The 18,922-nt window shown below is 41.8% G+C and overlaps 1 protein-coding gene across 9 annotated transcripts in view; it reads right to left on the reverse strand.

Annotated features, from left to right (window-relative positions):
• Window positions 1-18,922, reverse strand: part of EPB41L3 (erythrocyte membrane protein band 4.1 like 3) — a 529,614-nt gene that overhangs the window by 88,796 nt on the left and 421,896 nt on the right. Inside the window, exons 1-2 of one of the 9 annotated variants that reach the window (XM_030213170.1) lie at window positions 12,823-12,827; window positions 12,634-12,639 (exon numbers count right to left, since the gene is read on the reverse strand). The exons of the other annotated variants lie outside the window; for them this stretch is intronic. The gene's annotated coding sequence lies outside the window, so the exon portion shown is untranslated. Of the gene's footprint in view, window positions 1-12,633; window positions 12,640-12,822; window positions 12,828-18,922 lie in introns of those variants that run through there. 9 annotated transcript variants of the gene reach the window in all.

Genomic DNA, 18,922 nt, shown 5'->3' on the forward strand with positions numbered 1-18,922 from the left:
TAACCGCCTTTAAGAAGAGATTCACGCAAGACAGTGTACAGCAGCTACAGTTTAACATAAAACTTACAATTTTGTAAACAGCATAACAGTAAAAATAGCCCAATATAAATATGAATACAATAAATGAGGTAAACTTGAGAACAGCAAATTAAAACCTAATAACTTAAGAACCATAACAAATTTACAGTCCAACATTGAATTACTTTTTTGCCAAACTTTTTATATTATCCTAAAGGAATTGGGATTTTCAGGCAACACTGTAATCAGAACCAATAATATGCTTTATATTTGGACAACAAACATATTGGAACCCAAATGACATGTGAATAACTAAAACCTAAAATCAAAAACCATAATTAAAGCAATAAGATAACCCCAATGCAAAAAAAAAAAAAATAATTAAGTAGATGTTTATTGGATAAACAATGGAAAATCATCATTGCTGCTGGCACTTTTCATCCCTTCCCTGTCTTGTTTTCTCCACTCAGTCTCTGTGCCTTTTCTGTGCTGACGACAAAGTGACACAAACGTATGTTTCATCCCACTGGAAAGGTACCCAGCAATATTACCTGTTGCATGAAAACACCAAACACCACCAATTTATCTGCACCTTCCATGAGCCTCTCATTATCTGGAAACATCTAAATTTACAGTTTATAAAACATCTACAAACAGAAGTCCTACTCTTAATCTATTCATTGATGTTTTCTCTTAATTCTTGCTATGTTTTTTTTTAAACCATAGCCCATAAGAATTGTCTTATGAAAAGATGTATTTTCAGAACAATGTAGGCACTTGTGAAGCCAACAGACACTTGAGAATTGGTGAAAAGTCCATAGTTTCAAAAGGTGAAGTACGCTATCCCTCTGAGGACTGTCTGGGAAAAATATCATTTTCCCACAGACACCTCTCCCTTTCTAACACCAAGCACAATTTTTAAAACACAAACCAATGTGAGCTATAGCAGAGCCTGCCCTGGGACCATCTCTGCTGAATGTGGTTAAGTCGGAAGGTAGACAATTTTCAGACAGTTGATTTATGCAAGTAAACTTTGATACATAAGAAGCTTTTTACAATTGCCTTTAATTGACGTAAATAAAAAGAACAAAGTAACATTAATTTCCACTTATTATAAGAGCTTCTATTTACTTTCTGGGGTATGTTAGGAGAATGACTAAAAAGGGAATTGTGAGACTAAAAGATACTGCAAACCGCTATGTAGATAATGATGAAGAAAAGGCAAATTTGCTAAATAGATACTTTTGTTCTGTTTTTACTGAAGAAAATCCGGGAGAAGGACCACGATGGACTGGCAAAAGTTCATTTGAGAATGGAGTGGATATAGCACCGTTCACGGGAGAGAGTGTGTATCAACAACTAGAGAAACTAAAGGTGGACAAAGCCATGGGACCGGATGGGATCCACCCCAGGATATTGAGGGAGCTCAGAGAGGTTCTAGCGGGTCCTCTTAAAGATTTGTTTAATAAATCCTTAGAAATGGGAGAGGTTCCGAGGGATTGGAGAACGGCGGAGGTGGTCCCTCTTCACAAAAGTGGTGATAGAGAAGAAGCTGGAAACTACAGGCCGGTAAGCCTCACTTCGGTTATTGGAAAAGTAATGGAAGCCATGCTGAAGGAAAGGATAGTGAATTTCCTGGAAGAAAATGAGTTGCAAGATCCGAGACAACATGGTTTTACCAAAGGGAAATCGTGCCAAACGAATCTCATTAAATTCTTTGATTGGGTGACAGGAGAATTGAACCATGGACGTGCTATAGACGTAATCTACTTAGATTTCAGCAAGGCTTTTGACACGGTTCCCCACAGGAGGCTCTTAAATAAACTGGATGGGCTGAAGATAGGACCAAAAGTGGTGAACTGGATTAGGAACTGGTTGACGGACAGGCGCCAGAGGGTGATGGTGAATGGAGTTCGCTCGAAGGAGGGAAAGGTGAGTAGTGGAGTGCCTCAGGGATCGGTGCTGGGGCCGATTCTGTTCAATATATTTGTGAGTGACATTGCCGAAGGGTTAGAAGGTAAAGTTTGCCTATTTGCGAATGATACTAAGATTTGTAACACAGTGGACACCCCGGAGGGAGTGGAAAACATGAAAAAGGATCTGAAAAAGCTAGAAGAATGGTCTAAGGTTTGGCAATTAAAATTCAATGCGAAGAAATGCAAAGTGATGCACTTAGGGAGTAGAAATCCACGGGAGGCGTATGTGTTAGGCGGTGAGAGTCTGCTAGGTACGGACGGGGAGAGGGATCTTGGGGTGATAGTATCTGAGGAACTGAAGGCGATGAAACAGTGTGACAAGGCGGTGGCCGTAGCTAGAAGGTTACTAGGCTGTATAGAGAGAGAGGTGACCAGCAGAAGAAAAGAGGTGTTGATGCCCCTGTACAAGTCGTTGGTGAAGCCCCACCTGGAGTATTGTGTACAGTTTTGGAGGCCGTATCTTGCTAAGGATGTAAAAAGAATTGAAGCGGTGCAAAGAAAAGCTACGAGGATGGTATGGGATTTGTGTTACAAGACGTATGAGGAGAGACTTGCGGACCTGAACATGTATACCCTGGAGGAAAGGAGGAACAGGGGTGATATGATACAGACGTTCAAATATTTGAAAGGTATTAATCTGCAAATGAACCTTTTCCGGAGATGGGAAGGCGTTAGAACGAGAGGGCATGAAATGAGATTGAAGGGGGGCAGACTCAAGAAGAATGTCAGGAAGGATTTTTTCACGGAGTGGGTATTGGATGCTTGGAAGGCCCTCCCGCGGGAGGTGGTGGAGATGAAAACGGTAACGGAATTCAAACATGTGTGGGATAAACATAAAGGAATCCTGTGCAGAAGGAAGGGATCCTCAGGAGCTTAGCCTAGAATGGGTGGCAGAGCTGGTGGTTGGGAGGCGGGGCTAGTGCTGGGCAGACTTATACGGTCTGTGCTGGGGCTGGTGGTTGGGAGGCAGGGATAGTGCTGGGCAGACTTATACGGTCTGTGTCAGAGCTGGTGGTGGGAGGCGGGACTGGTAGTTGGGAGGCGAGGATAGAGCTGGGCAGACTTATACAGTCTGTGCCAGAGCTGGTGGTGGGAGTCGGGGTTGGTGGTTGGGAGGCGGGGATAGGGCTGGCCAGACTTATACGGTCTGTGCCCTGAAGAGTACAGTACAAATAAAAAAGTAGCACATATGAATTTATCTTCTTGTGCAGACTGGATGGACCGTGCAGGTCTTTTTCTGTCATCATCTACTATGTTTACTATGTTTTCAACTGGATGAAAGTTAAGGTCTTTTTGTTACCTACTAGAGATTGCTTTCCTGTAATTTCATGCCCTCAGTAATTCTAGTCTTAGGGACCTGAGAGTACTTACTATCAGAAGAGATGAGGAGAGGGAAAACATTCAGGAAGTGCTTTCTGGAAAAAGGGTGGGGGAGGTGTGTGAAAAAAAGCCCCTGAAATGCTAAATCACATCATCCTTGCCCCTCTCCTCCGCTATCAATTCTAGATTCTGTTCTTTCCACCATGCTGCACTGTACACTGTGGTGGACCTACCATTAGGCCACCTGAGGAGGGGGCCTCAGGCAGCACTCTTATGAGGCAACATTGCACCTTGCCCCTTGCTCCCCGCCCCTCTTCCCCAAAATTACCTTCTTTTCTTTTTTAAAGAAGGCGGTGGCAGCGATGACTCCCACAGTCTGCCCTGTTGACAGTCCTGGTCCCTTCTCTCTACTGAGGGCAGTCCGCCTCCAAGGAAACAAGAAATTATGTCAGAGGCTGGCCATCCACAGCAGAGAGAAAGAGCCAGGACCGGCCGAGGGCAGACTATGGGAGTCAATGTTGCTGCCGCCTTCTTTTAAAAAAACAAGAAAAAGAACAGAGAAGGTAACTTTGGGGAAGGGGGTTAGAGAGGGAAGGGGGGGTGGTGGCGGAACAGCCAAGGTGGAAGCTCATTTTCTGCCTCAGGCGGTAGATTGTCTTGGGCTGCCCTTGACTGTACATTCATACTCGCTTTCTGGCTCTACGTAAAGTCAAAGGACAAAAAAGTAAAACAAAATTGCAAAAAGAATACAATGAATAAAGACAGTTTAATCAATCCTCATATAATACAAAATTAAAACCAATATGGGCATGTTTGGGAGCCTGTCTCAGGACTAACAACAAGCACATGATCTGTAAACAAAACAATAAACAAACATTGAAATTATACTCGTATCTTTCTACAAAACAAAATATCCAAATCATCTGCGAAAAAGTCATATATACATAGAACCTTATTTCAAAATACATTTTTATACTTTAAATTGATCTAAAGATGTAATAAACTAGATTTTTGTTCTGACAGCATACAAACCATTATTTAAAAAAATCTGATCCATAAAAATAAAGATACCTTATTGATGGTAAAAGGTCTTTTCAAGCAATGTGAATTTCCAACACAACCCAGCATCTTTCCGAGAAAGAAAATGAGAAAACAACAACTACTATATCACCTCCAAAAGACACATTTTTAAAGCACTAAGATAACCAAGAAAACCAATTTGAAAAAAATAGCAACTGGATATCCTCAAACTCAAAACAAATCTCTCATGCTACAATTTCCTTAAAGAGAGTGGACTAACCAAAACGACACACTAACAGGAACAAAGCATGCTCTTTGCAGATTCTAAGTAAGGCTGAACTCGTGCTCTAACTTCAATTACATTGCACCTTCAAAGCAAGCTGGCTTTTGTATATGAAATTCACAATACAAGTAGAGACTCTTTTACCATCTATAAGGTACATTTCCTTTTAATACCAAAAGTTTTTATTACTCAAAGTCATCAGCTCATGTGTTTTTTTTTTTTTAATAATGGTGTGTATTTCCTCAATTAGAAAAGTGAGATCATGGCAAGTGGGTCAAGATCTAGTTTATGATATCCTTAGATCAATTAAGATATGATTAATATGTTTTAAGTACAACAAATATTTATGGAACAGTCAGGTTTTCAATTATGAAAATTGCATATAATTTGATATTTCTCTTAAATAAGATGGTAAGCTATTCCAGAGTTCAAGGCCTTTACCAAAGTCTCTTATTTTGTGTGCCTACTAAGCAGCAAATCAACTTCAAAGGACACACTTAAAGGTTTATCATATTAGACGGGGGCTAATTATATAATATATAGACCCAAAGGAGCCCAGTGTCTAAAACTTTAATTCCAAAATTTTATTATATAGAAATGAAGTATTGATATAATCAGTCATGAGGTCCATGACATTATATCAATACTTTAATTTCTACATTTAAAAAAATTTGGGAATTAAAGTTTTAGACGCTGGGCTCTTTTGGGACTACTAAGCAGCAAAGGCACATAGTAGGCCTAAGTCAGTTGCAGTTCTCAAAACAACCTTCAATGTTATGCTGGATGGAACACAAACACCAAACCCATTAAGTAACCTGGGCCCAAACTGTATATAATCTTAAAAACAAGCTTAAGCATTTATATTCAATTCGTGCTGGACAAGGAACAAAGTATACACAGCTAGGGATACAGGGACAATATAGTCACATTCTGCACATATTTCAGGGGCGAAGGGAGAATCCAATACACCCAGTTGGGGCAGGGCTCTCATTGAAAACAGTAGTGTGCTTTATGGTGTTGGCTGGATGTGATGCTGCTCTGCTTGACCAGCAGATATCCCGTCACAAACACAGGACCTCCAACATCACATGGTTGGGCATAATCACATCACATCAGAAAGGGACCCCTAACTTGAAATAGAAGTTTGGGGAAACCAGGTGAGTTGACCAAATGGTAGGACTGGTGAGGCACATAAGGACTCCACAATGGTATTCTACCCTATCTTTCAACACTTGCTATCCCTCATACTTCAGTTAGGACACTGCACTCACTACACAACGGGCATCTCTTGATCCCTCCAGGATCCCATGCTCATTGGGATTCCACTAGGCAATCAGCCTTCTTTTTTGCAGAACCTTACTTATAGAATTCCCTTCCACGTCATTTGCACCTAGAATCCTCTTTCATTAAATTTAAGACTGCTCTAAAAACATTTCTTTCAGCAGGCCTCACCCTCCACAGGTGACAGCTCTCCGCAGCATAAGATCTTAATTTGGTTCTTTCTGCTCCAGTTTTCAACTCTTCTTTCCTATTAATGGTGTTCTTTTCTTCCCTTGAATAAATTTGTTTGTTTGTAAACCGCTTTGCTATGTACAATAAGGAAAGGCAGTATATCAAGTCTAATAAACCATAAACTTAGTTAGAAACACTGGACAAGCTGGTATGAATAGGGCACGGCTCAAGCTACAATATCCAATATTCAAAAACATCCATTTTAGAATAATCCCCGCCCTCATTCTATAACTTAGACTTATAACTTATAACTCAGTCTATAACTAAATTTAAGAACCATTTGAGAGCATAATTTATAGGATACTAGCACTTAAGTGGGTAAGTTTACACTTGCATGTGTAAAGGTTAATACTCAATACTGTTCTTTTTTATTTATTTATAATTCTCAATTATACATTCACAAGAGTAACTCTTGTTTCAGAAATAAAGATCAAAAATATTCCATAAATCTTATTTAAAGAAGAAAATAACTTTAAATCTTCCTTAGACCACTACTAATAAAGAAGCGAATCCCCAGACCAGGAGAAAGCAAAAAGGAAATTTAGATACACAGAAAAGTAAGGCTTAAGTTACCTCCCCCTCCCCACTTAATTATTAACAGTGCTTCTTTTGTAGGAAAATAGGTACTGGTACTCATTATGGGTGGGGTCACCGCCCACATTAGCCACACCCCTTATACTAGCCATGGCATATATAGAAAGGCATCATTGAAAATATACCAGTATAGGAGGAAAAAATAATGTGATTTTTTTTTTCATTATAAATAATTTCTGTAAGCTGTTACAGCTCCAGTATACCCAGTGCAAAATAAGACAATAGATGTAAATTCTCAAATCAGACATATTTCAAACACTAAAATGAAAATAAAATTCTATCTTTGTTGTCTGGTGACTTTGCTTTTCTGATCATGTTAGTCCTAGTATCTGATTCTGATGCACTCTATCTGTCTTAACTCCATTTCCAGGGCTTCCTTTCCTCCTTTCATCTTCATTTCTTGCCCTACATCCAAAAGTAAAAGCTGGGTCCTCCATGGAATTGACTGGAGGAGGTATAACGTGGATTTAGCTTGTGCCTATTTTCTCCATCCATGTGCATCTTCTACTTTTCTCTTTCCTCCCCTCCATCCATGTCCAGCATTTCTCCTCTCTCATGCCCTCCATCCATGTCCAGCATTTCTCCTCTCTTCCCTCCCCTGTATCCATATGCAGCATTTCTCCTCTCTTCCCTGCCCTCCCCTGCCATCCATGTCCAGCGATTCTCCTCTGTCCTGTCCTCCCCTGCCATCCATGTCCAGCGATTCTCCTCTCTCCCCTGCCATCCATATCCAGCAATTCTCCTCTCTCCCCTGCCATCCATGTCCAGCGATTCTCCTCTCATCTGCCATCCATGTCCAGTGATTCTCGTCTCTCCCCTGCCTTCCCCTGCCCAGCAATTCTCTTCCCTGCCCTCCCCTCCATGTCCAGTGATTCTCCTCTGCCCCCTGCCCTCCCCTCTCATCCACATCCAACGATTCTCCTTCCCCCGCCCTCCCCTGTCCAGCGATTCATTTCTCCCCCTGTCCTCCCCTGCTATCCATGTCCAGCAATTCTTGCTCCCCTGCCCATCCTCCTTCTCCCGCTGCCTGCCTGCAAGTTCGGACCCCAGCATCAGCCAGTGCAGCGATTAAGAGAGGCTGCCAGCGTTGGGGCCTTCCCTCTGCGAGCCCCGCCTTTGTTTCAACTTCCTGTTTTCACATAGGTGGGACTCGCAGAGGGAAGGCCCTGACGCCGGCAGCATCTCTTAATCGCTGCACCATGCTGCCGAGGGTAAGGAGGGTCACAAGAATGAGGGGAGTGAGAGGAAGGGTCCAGCGACTCACCAGGAAAAAAAAGGTGCCCGTACGCCGTACCGTTGTGTACCAGCACAAAAAAGCCCTGATTACTAATAAAGTCCGAAGCTGACACTCAAAAGATCTTCATATCTAAAACACTCCTCAGTTGTTCTGGTGCAAAGACGACATATTTAGTCCCTCCAAATTTAATAATGGATTTACATGGATAAACCAATAGGAAAGTGGCACCAAGATCTCTGGTCTCTTCCCTCATAACCAAAAATTGTTTCCTTCTCTCTTGAGTAGATTTTGTTACTTCAGGGTAAATCCAGTTACATTTACCATAAAATAGTTCTGTAGGATGTCTAAAATATAGTCTCAAAATAGCATTCAAATCTTGTTTAAAAAACAGAGATACCAACAACGTAGCTCTTTCTGATGATTCTGACAAAGATTCTTCCAAGATGGTTGAAATACTTTCCACATCTAGCAGAATGCCTTTGGCCCGTCTATTCTCCATTTCTTCCTGAGAATTCCATATAGGTATAAGCACATAATAAATTTTGTTAACTGGAGGAATAGCTTCAGGGGAATGTTTCAAAACCGTAATTAGGTCATTCTTAAATAAACCAAGAAGTAACAATCCAGGGGACTTTTGAAAATTTAAGAACCTTAGGTTCAGTCTACAGTTATAATTCTCAATATTCTCCAGTTTCCTAGGCGTCACTAGGTTACTTTCACTACATAACTTTTAAACTGAAACAAAGTTTTTATATCGTCTTGTACGTGATCAATCCGAGATGAAAATTCAGTCTTAAATTGATCAACGGCTTTTGTTAAGTCCTCCATCTTCTGCCCCAGAACCTTAACCTCGTTAGAAGTATTACTAGTTAAAGAATCTAATTTTTGTAAGAGTTTCCAGATAGTTTCAAGTGTTACCTCTCGAGGAGAAAGTGAACAAACGCTCACTCCAGCTGATGTTCCTTCTGGGAGCTTAATACAGTCAGCAATTCCCTCCTTTGCAGAGATACCCACAGCACTTCTGGCATCAGGCTGCTCTGCACATTGAGCTGATGACTACTCAATCGCTGAAACAATATTATTCTATAAATGATGCATGCAACTCAGAACATAAATGCAAGGGGAGGCGCATGCGTGGGAACAACATTTATGCACGTAGCTTTACAGAATATTCTAATTACTCGCTAAAGTGCTGCATTTAGGTGTGCACATTTACTCCTGCTATTGACATGGCATAAGCAGAAGCTTCTAATTGCAGGGGTGTTGATGCCAATTCACGCTAGCATTCTAATAAGGAGAGAGATTAATTATACATATATCACATCTAAAGCATATTCTATGATTGCAGTTGCTGTGTATCTCTGTGGGGGGAAGGTAGAATCGAAGTTGATATTTGCAAACTGATGCTTTAGTGGTGGGGGAGTGGAAAGCATTTGTAGGGTTAAAAGCAACAGTACCATGGTATTATTTTACAAGTTTGTATCATATGACTGCATACAGTGGGGGAAATAAGTATTTGATCCCTTGCTGATTTTGTAAGTTTGCCCACTGACAAAGACATGAGCAGCCCATAATTGAAGGGTAGGTTATTGGTAACAGTGAGAGATAGCACATCACAAATTAAATCCGGAAAATCACATTGTGGAAAGTATATGAATTTATTTGCATTCTGCAGAGGGAAATAAGTATTTAATCCCTCTGGCAAACAAGACCTAATACTTGGTGGCAAAACCCTTGTTGGCAAGCACAGCGGTCAGACGTCTTCTGTAGTTGATGATGAGGTTTGCACACATGTCAGGAGGAATTTTGGTCCACTCCTCTTTGCAGATCATCTCTAAATCATTAAGAGTTCTGGGCTGTCGCTTGGCAACTCGCAGCTTCAGCTCCCTCCATAAGTTTTCAATGGGATTAAGGTCTGGTGACTGGCTAGGCCACTCCATGACCCTAATGTGCTTCTTCCTCAGCCACTCCTTTGTTGCCTTGGCTGTATGTTTTGGGTCATTGTCGTGCTGGAAGACCCAGCCACGACCCATTTTTAAGGCCCTGGCGGAGGGAAGGAGGTTGTCACTCAGAATTGTACGGTACATGGCCCCATCCATTCTCCCATTGATGCGGTGAAGTAGTCCTGTGCCCTTAGCAGAGAAACACCCCCAAAACATAACATTTCCACCTCCATGCTTGACAGTGGGGACGGTGTTCTTTGGGTCATAGGCAGCATTTCTCTTCCTCCAAACACGGCGAGTTGAGTTCATGCCAAAGAGCTCAATTTTTGTCTCATCTGACCACAGCACCTTCTCCCAATCACTCTCGGCATCATCCAGGTGTTCACTGGCAAACTTCAGACGGGCCGTCACATGTGCCTTCCGGAGCAGGGGGACCTTGCGGGCACTGCAGGATTGCAATCCGTTATGTCGTAATGTGTTACCAATGGTTTTCGTGGTGACAGTGGTCCCAGCTGCCTTGAGATCATTGACAAGTTCCCCCCTTGTAGTTGTAGGCTGATTTCTAACCTTCCTCATGATCAAGGATACCCTACGAGGTGAGATTTTGCGTGGAGCCCCAGATCTTTGTCGATTGACAGTCATTTTGTACTTCTTCCATTTTCTTACTATGGCACTAACAGTTGTCTCCTTCTCGCCCAGCGTCTTACTGATGGTTTTGTAGCCCATTCCAGCCTTGTGCAGGTGTATGATCTTGTCCCTGACATCCTTAGACAGCTCCTTGCTCTTGGCCATTTTGTAGAGGTTAGAGTCTGACTGATTCACTGAGTCTGTGGACAGGTGTCTTTCATACAGGTGACCATTGCCGACAGCTGTCTGTCATGCAGGTAACGAGTTGATTTGGAGCATCTACCTGGTCTGTAGGGGCCAGATCTCTTACTGGTTGGTGGGGGATCAAATACTTATTTCCCTCTGCAGAATGCAAATAAATTCATATACTTTCCACAATGTGATTTTCCGGATTTAATTTGTGATGTGCTATCTCTCACTGTTACCAATAACCTACCCTTCAATTATGGGCTGCTCATGTCTTTGTCAGTGGGCAAACTTACAAAATCAGCAAGGGATCAAATACTTATTTCCCCCACTGTATATGAGATTGACAAGATGGCAAGTTGCCAACTGCCGTATTAATGATGCCAGTGTTAATCATCAAGAAGTATAACCTGTGCAGAGTGCCAGATACAACTCTGGAAACCTTGATGGACAGATTGGATGGACTGTACAGGTCTTTATCAGACATTTACTACATTACTATGAAGATGGCTCCACTCTGGTGCTATTTGATGCCCTCCTTCTTCACATCCTTGCTCACTTGGTTCGAGCACAGAATGAAAGCCTTCTCTTTATACCCCCACCATCTCAAGCCATTCATGAAATAGCTCGCTATGATGCTTTCTCCATTTGACCCCCTTGCTCTAGAACTCAAAGGACCTTGGTATTAAAAATACCATAATGAAGTTTAAATAAGATATTAAGATGTATATTTCATTCTCATTTTTGGGGATGAGTGAGTATCACAGATTGGACCTGACCCTTCAATGTCTCTTTTTTATACGCTTATTATAATAAACTATTTTGAAGTTTCCTCAATGAAAGAAAGTTGTATAAAGAACAGGGGGCCCAATATTCAGACTGCAGGAGTTAGCCTAACTCCCATGGTCATTGTTGAGCCTGGATATTCAACGTTGGGCCATTTCCAGTGACCGGCATTGAATATCTGGTCTATTTTAGGCTGGTTTGAACTTAACCAGCTAAGTCTATATTCAGCGCTGGCCGGTTAAGTTCAAACTGGTCAAAGATATTCCACCTATTGATGAGGCTATATTTGGCCGCCAAACATAGCCAGCCAGATACTGAATATCGACGCTGACCGGCTATGTCACATGACATAGCCAGTCATCTGACTAGCTGCTAAGCGCCGATATTCAGCCGAGGTAACCAGCTATCTCATGCTAAATATTAGTGCTTAGCTGGCCAAGTACCATTTAAACGGCCATGTGCTGTTCATGACCGGTTAAAATGATTTTGACTATTGGGGGAAGGAGTTTATAACAATGTCCCTCAACTTAATGATCATTTGAAAAGGCAGTAAACCTTAGGCATGAAAATTAAGCCGATTAAAAACTACTTTGACATTTGAAATAGAAGAACAGAAGATTTTCAGTTTTTTTTTTTTTTAAATTAATTAAAGGAAGGTTGCTTTCAAAGACAAATGCCTAAACTCACAGACAGAGGTTTGAAAGGAGGGTTGCAAAATACCACAGAAAAAATTACAGACAAGAGTTTACTACTTAAGACCTCCATAAAAGCTAGGTACCGTAGTGTGATCTGTGATTTTCCAATTACTTCTAGTCTTATTAAAGACATATACTACTGAGTGACAGCTTCGCATCCCTTTGCAATACAAAATGCAACAATATTAAAAAAGATAAATTACCAAACGCTTTTCTTTAGCAAAGAGAAACAATGCCCAAGTGGGTTCAGGTTGAACACAGCTCATTTATTGTTTTTTGAGGATGGGTTGTATTGGAGACAAAATTACCATGCAATTTCCACAAAGTTTGCCCATTAAGATAAGCTACAACTGTTCTGCACTATTCTCTCACTTACAGGGCAGCAAGAGAAATGACTGGGATCAGTGTTTCAGGTTGTGTCAGACTTCTCCAATACCTTGTACTGAGTAGAACAGAAAGGAGATAGCAAGTGAACAATGTCAAACAATCTCCTAAATGTCACTGGGGCCATTGACTGTATTCATGAAAATGTTGTTCTTCCAAGGAGCAAGGAAACTACCTACTAGATCTATAACTAAAATCTGTTTGCCGTGATCATGGCTCACCAGTGATGCACGTGGTTGACATATTTTCTGATCTCTGCTCTGTGTGTGTATTAGTAATAGAGAGTCAATTCCTGACTATACTGGTGAAAATCAAAGGTTTCAATAGGATGTTCACGGAGAACTTTCTAAAAATATATTTTATACTTTTATTTTTGTTGAGGGTTGAAAGGGGATTCAGTATAGGCTGTACCACATAATGGAGGATTGACACAGGCGTACACTGGTGTCCCTGAAGAAGCAGTTTGAAACAGAAATTTCTGCAGGATGTGCTGAACCTAATAATGAACAAGCAATGCATATGGCAGCTCAGATAAGTTGGCTCCTGTGGGGTTCTTTATTCCAGTGTCTATTCTTAAGTTAAAGAAGATTTTGCTAATATTCAACTTTGCTCAGTTTTCTTACAGTAGTATCCAGTTAGAGTTTTCCTCCTCTAGGTGAAGTCTGGGGACACGGTATGTTTGGGGAGAACTTATATAGTGATGATTGGTTTTTCACTATAAGGGCTTAGGCATTCACTTTAAATAAAAAATTAGATAGAGGGTTGATATCGGAGGATATTTTATGATGTGTAGAGCTGTTAAGGTGAGCCGCTTTTTAGCAGTGTGATTCACTGAAATATTGCTCGGCTGTATGTACAGCCTATACTGAATCCCCTTTCAACCCTCAACAACAATAAAACTATAAGATATATTTTTAGAAAGTTTTCCGTGAACATCCTGTTGAACCCTTTGATTTTCACCAGTACAGTCAAGGATTGACTATTACTAGTTTCCATTTTTTTTGTCTCTCCCTTGGGGATTTCTGATATTGTTTACTGTGTGTGTATTAGGCAGAGATTCCTCACTCCACGTGTGCCATGGTGTCATCATTAATCTTCTGTGATACTAGTGAAGTTTTCAGGCCTTCAAGCATTTACTCAGCTACTGTAAATTTATGCCCGTTGGTCCTGCTATTGCTCTTTCTTCATTCCTCCTCTCAATAAGCAATATTCATCACTGTATCAGAGCTCTGCCTCAGCACAACTATGGTTTGCAGGAAAGGTGTTTTAAGGTGGTAAAACACTTTGGAGGCATCCTAAGCCTTGTGCCTGTGAAAACCAGCAACATATTCCACTTGTGTTGTATGTTTCCTAACAACTGTCTCTGTCCGTTTCTTCCCCAGCCAGAGAAAGTAGCTGTGCAAGAAGAAGCACTCACAGAAGAGAGAGCTGAGGAAAATAAAAGGGCCACTACACGTGGTACTTCGAAAGAATTCCAACAGCATTTCATCAGCCAAGTGTGCTCTGGAAAGTGTATGATGCGCAAGTACATTCATGAAAAGGCGGGACTGGTGGTTGGGAGGCAGGGATAGTACTGGGCAGACTTATACGGTCTGTGCCCTGAAAAGGACAGGTATAAATCAAGGTAAGGTATACACAAAAAGTAGCACATATGAGTTTATCTTGTTGGGCAGACTGGATGGACCGTGCAGGTCTTTTTCTGCCGTCATCTACTATGTTACTATGTAAGCTGATGAGGATTTTTGTTCTAGACAGAAGTTTTATGTAGTTGCCCTGCTGTGATGGTGCTTTGTTGCTCTCATTTTCAAAAATGTCTTTGTTGAAGGTGCCCCATGATATCCTGACCCTTTTTAATGTTACTTTATCCCAATTTAAGCACATCAGAGCTCTCAGACCTTCCCATGCTGGAAAGGACTAGCATTTCCTTAATGTCAAAAAAAAAAAAAGCACCTTTCCCTGAATACTGGATAGACCCTATTAATCCATGATGACCAGAGAAGTTGTTAAACCAATACAGTTCTGACAGAGGTAAGGCCTGCATTCATGTTGGGCGGCCACTCAAAACTCAAAGTCCTAGATTTCAAGCGTGCTGACTTTAGCAAAATGGGGGAATACCTAAGGAAGGAGCTGACAGGCCGGGAGGACGTACGAGAGGTGGAAGGACAGTGGTCCAGGCTGAAGGAAGCTATAAATAGGGCCACAAACCTTTATGTAAGGAAAGTAAATAAAAGCAAGAGAAAAAGGAAACCGATATGGTTCTCCAAGCAAGTGGCTGAGAAAATAAAGGCTAAAGAGTTGGCGTTCCAGAAATACAGAAAAACTCAAGATGAGGAACACGGGGAGGAATATCGGAGGAAACTGAAAGAAGCCAAGAGAGAGATACGTCTGGCGAAAGCGCAAGCGGAAGAACAAATGGCTAGAAATGTAAGGAGGGGGGACAAAAATTTCTTCAGGTATATTAGTGAAAGGAGAGTGACTAAAAAGGGAATTGTGAGACTAAAAGATACTGCAAACCGCTATGTAGATAATGATAAAGAAAAGGCAAATTTGCTAAATAGATACTTTTGTTCTGTTTTTACTGAAGAAAATCCGGGAGAAGGACCGCGATGGTCTGGCAAAAGTTCATTTGAGAATGGAGTGGATATAGCACCATTCACGGAAGAGAGTGTGTATCAACAACTAGAGAAACTAAAGGTGGACAAAGCCATGGGACCAGATGGGATCCACCCCAGAATACTGAGGGAGCTCAGAGAGGTTCTGGCGGGTCCTCTTAAAGATTTGTTTAACAAATCCTTAGAAACGGGAGAGGTTCCAAGGAATTGGAGAACGGCAGAAGTGGTCCCTCTTCACAAAAGTGGTGATAGGGAAGAAACTGGAAACTACAGGCCGGTAAGCCTCACTTCGGTTATTGGAAAAGTAATGGAAGCCATGCTGAAGGAAAGGATAGTGAATTTTCTGGAAGAAAATGAGCTGCAAGATCCGAGACAACATGGTTTTACCAAAGGGAAATCGTGCCAAACGAATCTCATTGAATTCTTTGATTGGGTGACAGGAGAATTGAACCGTGGACGTGCTATAGACGTAATCTACTTAGATTTCAGTAAGGCTTTTGACACGGTTCCCCACAGGAGGCTCTTAAATAAACTGGATGGGCTGAAGATGGGACCCAAAGTGGTGAACTGGATTAGGAACTGGTTGACGGACTGGTGCCAGAGGTTGGTGGTGAATGGAGTTCGCTCGGAGGAGGGAAAGGTGAGTAGTGGAGTGCCTCAAGGATCGGTGCTGGGGCCGATTCTGTTCAATGTATTTGTGAGTGACATTGCCGAAGGGTTAGAAGGTAAAGTTTGCCTATTTGCGGATGATACTAAGATTTGTAACACAGTGGACACCCCGGAGGGAGTGGAAAACATGAAAAAGGATCTGAAAAAGCTAGAAGAATGGTCTAAGGTTTGGCAATTAAAATTCAATGCGAAAAAATGCAAAGTGATGCACTTAGGGAGTAGAAATCCACGGGAGGCGTATATGTTAGGCGGTGAGAGTCTGCTAGGTACAGACGGGGAGAGGGATCTTGGGGTGATAGTATCTGAGGATCTGAAGGCGATGAAACAGTGTGACAAGGCGGTGGCCGCAGCTAGAAGGTTGTTAGGCTGTATAGGGAGAGGCGTGACCAGCAGAAGAAAAGAGGTGTTGAGGCCCCACCTGGAGTATTGTGTTCAGTCTTGGAGGCCGTATCTTGCTAAGGATGTAAAAAGAATTGAAGCGGTGCAAAGAAAAGCTACGAGGATGGTATGGGATTTACGTTACAAGACGTATGAGGAGAGACTTGCTGACCTGAACATGTATACCCTGGAGGAAAGGAAGAACAGGGGTGACATGATACAGACGTTCAAATATTTGAAAGGTATTAATCCGCAAACGAACCTTTTCCGGAGATGGGAAGCGGTAGAACGAGAGGGCATGAAATGAGATTGAAGGGGGGGCAGACTTAAGAAAAATGTCAGGAAGTATTTTTTCACAGAGAGGGTGGTGGATGCTTGGAATGCCCTCCCGCGGGAGGTGGTGGAGAGGAAAACGGTAACGGAATTCAAACATGAGTGGGATAAACATAAAGGAATCCTGTTCAGAAGGAAGGGATCCTCAGGAGCTTAGCCTTGAATGGGTGGCAGAGACGGTTGGGAGGCGGGGCTAGTGCTGGGCAGACTTATACGGTCTGTGCCGGGGCTGGTGGTTGGGAGGCGGGGATAGTGCTGGGTAGACATACGGTCTGTGCCAGAGCCGGTGGTGGGAGGCGGGGCTGGTGGTTGGGAGGCGGGGGATAGTACTGGGCGGACTTATACGGTCTGTGCCCTGAAAAAGACAGGTACAAATCAAGGTAGGGTATACACAAAAACTAGCACATATGAGTTTATCTTGTTGGGCAGACTGGACGGACCGTGCAGGTCTTTTTCTGCCATCATCTACTATGTTACTACTATGTTTGCCTATAACAACTGCAGTTTATGATGCCTGATACATTCCTGAAATAAGCAGAGAAAGATTTGCTCAGATACAAGTATTCACCAACATTGGCAGCTGTTAAAAATAATAGGAAGTGTGTATTTATAGTAACAAGATATCACTTGGCAATTTCTCAAAAAATTTGAGAGGCACAGGTGAAACCTGGTATGGCAAACTGATGTTACGAAATTATATACAGCTTTCATGACTTGCCGCATTATGAAGTTAGCTACACTGCATGCTGCAATGACTTGGAAAGAATTTGAGAAAACAATTTGAATAGTGAAAAGCTTTTCTAAAAACATTTTTAGTAGTAGCTCAAAGTGAGTTACAATCAGATACAGAAGGTATTTCCTGTACCTGAAAGGATAACCTTCTAAGTTTGCACTAGAGATAATGGGGGGTTAAGTGATTTGCCCAAGAGGAGCGAGATTTGAACCTGGCATCCCTTATCATCTGCCTAGTGTTCTAACCTCATTGCTCATATCTGCCCTTCTCCAGACAGAGCATAGCCATCAGTAGATTTGCCACTGTCTTGTTCACCTTCAGTTTTGTTAGCTCCATTCACATCTTCTCTTCAAGAAAATAGAATGAGTTCTACCCCATCACCATATGTACTCCTGCCCATATCCATGGCCATTTTCCAACCCCTTCTAATAGTTCTGATTCTTCCTGTCATCCACTACATAATCCTCCTTTTCACCTTTCATTCTTACCATCGCAGTCCTACACTTCCTTCTTTCATTGACATATCTAACAAACCTCTTGCCATCTTACTGTACTACCATATCTACTTTTTCCAACCAGTCTGCTAAATACGACTCATCAAAATTAAGTTGCTATAATGACTGAAAGTTTCCCCAATATTCCTGAATCACAAATTGATAAGCGTATACAGCCTCATCATTTAATTTAAAAAGTTGCTATCATAGAGCTTTTCAGAGCACCAGCTGATGGCAGCAAAGGAAACGGCAGGAGTAATGGGTTTGTGCTGACCCCCCCCCCCCTTCCAATCGCTCACTCTCTCTCCCCTCACCTCATTTATAGTAAGTGATAATGCTGTTGTTGCATCACTACTCTCTTCTGACTCCCCAGAAGGAGCAGTAAAGGCTTCTGAGGACTGATCTAACCTGTTTTCTTCCTGGCATGCAGCAGAAGTCCTCAGGACTCAGCAATAAGCCTACTCTTTCCCCCTATGCAGTCCCATTTCCTTCTGGTCTCACAGTTAAGTAAAAACATTTCAGCTTGAGGATCAACAACTACCAGGCATAAAGTCAACATTAAAGCAGTTGCCCAGGTATTCCACACTTTATATGTTCTACTTGCCTCTAATTTCAAGACTTAAGGAAGGGAAGGTGTATGCTGGTTGGTTGTCATTGCTCTTAACATTTTACTGCATGGAATCCTTTTCCATGTCTTTGAAAGTATATTTTAACTTTTTCTGTATTTTCTCAATTACTGCACCTAACAGGCAATATTGTTTTATTTTGGGTTTTCCTTTTAAATTGTAGTGGAGACAACTTGCCATTATTTGTAGAAATGTGCTTTTGCTCTTTAGAAGGTTGCTGAATTGTGCCAAGAGTACGCATCAACGCCTTCTTGATCAATAACCTGAATGGTTATTCAGAGGCTGATCCAACAAGAAATATGTGGGTTGGATTAAAGCAAGTTTGTGGGCCAAGAAATCATGACAGCTACTATCTGTACAGCAGCACAGCTGGGAAATGTCAAAATGAAGTTCTCAGATATTGTTCATTAGGAAATGGAGGTCAAATATAACAGCGTATTGGGTGAATTGATTCTGAGCAATGTAATGTTGAGTTGTACTTGTGGAATTTTAAGTA

Source organism: Microcaecilia unicolor, chromosome 1, assembly GCF_901765095.1.
Source record: "Microcaecilia unicolor chromosome 1, aMicUni1.1, whole genome shotgun sequence".
Taxonomy (NCBI): Eukaryota; Metazoa; Chordata; class Amphibia; order Gymnophiona; family Siphonopidae; genus Microcaecilia; species Microcaecilia unicolor.